Source organism: Schistocerca americana, unplaced genomic scaffold, assembly GCF_021461395.2.
Source record: "Schistocerca americana isolate TAMUIC-IGC-003095 unplaced genomic scaffold, iqSchAmer2.1 HiC_scaffold_196, whole genome shotgun sequence".
NCBI lineage: Eukaryota > Metazoa > Arthropoda > Insecta > Orthoptera > Acrididae > Schistocerca > Schistocerca americana.
The window spans coordinates 30,001-32,500 of record NW_025725902.1 but is presented as its reverse complement, the minus strand read 5'-3'; positions in this window follow the sequence as shown (position 1 = coordinate 32,500).

Here is a 2,500-nt window from a genome sequence, read left to right as displayed (position 1 = left end):
ATTGTGCCTTAACCTAACCCATATTGTGCCTTAACCTAACCCATATTGTGCCTTAACCTAACCCATATTGTGCCTTAACCTAACCCATATTGTGCCTTAACCTAACCCATATTGTGCCTTAACCTAACCCATATTGTGCCTTAACCTAACCCGTATTGTGCCTTAACCTAACCCGTATTGTGCCTTAACCTAACCCGTATTGTACCTTAACCTAACCCGTATTGTGCCTTAACCTAACCCGTATTGTGCCTTAACCTAACCCGTATTGTGCCTTAACCTAACCCGTATTGTGCCTTAACCTAACCCGTATTGTGCCTTAACCTAACCCGTATTGTGCCTTAACCTAACCCGTATTGTGCCTTAACCTAACCCGTATTGTGCCTTAACCTAACCCGTATTGTGCCTTAACCTAACCCGTATTGTGCCTTAACCTAACCCGTATTGTGCCTTAACCTAACCCGTATTGTGCCTTAACCTAACCCGTATTGTGCCTTAACCTAACCCACGTTGTGCCTTAACCTAACCCACGTTGTGCCTTAACCTAACCCACGTTGTGCCTTAACCTAACCCACGTTGTGCCTTAACCTAACCCACGTTGTGCCTTAACCTAACCCACGTTGTGCCTTAACCTAACCCACGTTGTGCCTTAACCTAACCCACGTTGTGCCTTAACCTAACCCACGTTGTGCCTTAACCTAACCCACATTGTGCCTTAACCTAACCCATATTGTGCCTTAACCTAACCCATATTGTGCCTTAACCTAACCCATATTGTGCCTTAACCTAACCCATATTGTGCCTTAACCTAACCCATATTGTGCCTTAACCTAACCCATATTGTGCCTTAACCTAACCCATATTGTGCCTTAACCTAACCCATATTGTGCCTTAACCTAACCCATATTGTGCCTTAACCTAACCCATATTGTGCCTTAACCTAACCCATATTGTGCCTTAACCTAACCCATATTGTGCCTTAACCTAACCCATATTGTGCCTTAACCTAACCCATATTGTGCCTTAACCTAACCCATATTGTGCCTTAACCTAACCCATATTGTGCCTTAACCTAACCCATATTGTGCCTTAACCTAACCCATATTGTGCCTTAACCTAACCCATATTGTGCCTTAACCTAACCCATATTGTGCCTTAACCTAACCCATATTGTGCCTTAACCTAACCCATATTGTGCCTTAACCTAACCCATATTGTGCCTTAACCTAACCCATATTGTGCCTTAACCTAACCCATATTGTGCCTTAACCTAACCCATATTGTGCCTTAACCTAACCCATATTGTGCCTTAACCTAACCCATATTGTGCCTTAACCTAACCCATATTGTGCCTTAACCTAACCCATATTGCGCCTTAACCTAACCCATGTTGCGCCTTAACCTAACCCATGTTGCGCCTTAACCTAACCTATGTTGCGCCTTAACCTAACCTACGTTGCGCCTTAACCTAACCTATATTGCGCCTTAACCTAACCTATATTGCGCCTTAACCTAACCTATATTGCGCCTTAACCTAACCTATATTGCGCCTTAACCTAACCTATATTGCGCCTTAACCTAACCTACGTTGCGCCTTAACCTAACCCACGTTGCGCCTTAACCTAACCCACGTTGCGCCTTAACCCAACCCACGTTGCGCCTTAACCCAACCCACGTTGCGCCTTAACCCAACCCACGTTGGGCCTTAACCCAACCCACGTTGCGCCTTAACCCAACCCACGTTGGGCCTTAACCCAACACACGTTGGGCCTTAACCCAACACACGTTGGGCCTTAACCCAACACACGTTGGGCCTTAACCCAACACACGTTGGGCCTTAACCCAACACACGTTGGGCCTTAACCCAACACACGTTGGGCCTTAACCCAACACACGTTGGGCCTTAACCCAACACACGTTGGGCCTTAACCCAACACACGTTGGGCCTTAACCCAACACACGTTGGGCCTTAACCCAACACACGTTGGGCCTTAACCCAACACACGTTGGGCCTTAACCCAACACACGTTGGGCCTTAACCCGCTCTGTAATTGTCATACGACGCGTAAAATTAGTGTAGTGTTGCCTAACTGCAACCCCCGCAATATAGTTTGCTACTCGCACTGCCTGGTCCCCAGTGTATCGCTTCATGTTAAACACCTTGCAGCGATACACTGTAATGTGGATGGCAGCAGGACGTACATGCTCAATGCCCTTCGCAGTTGTTCATTGGCATTCGCATGGCGAAGCACTTAGCCTACGCTGTGGTACGGCCTGTGTCAACTGTCCGCTGATGTTGTACGTCCAAATCACACACTGTACTGCACATTGGTCCTCATGTACTGAATGATACATCGTGGTACATGTGACCGTACAACGACTGCGCCAACAACGGCGAACCATGCGGTCCAACTGTTGTGCACTCAGCTATGTGTCGTCTCCCTATAAGAGCCGGATTGCAGTGTGGTATGCCCTGGATGGCGATCAGCATGAGCCGTCTGTT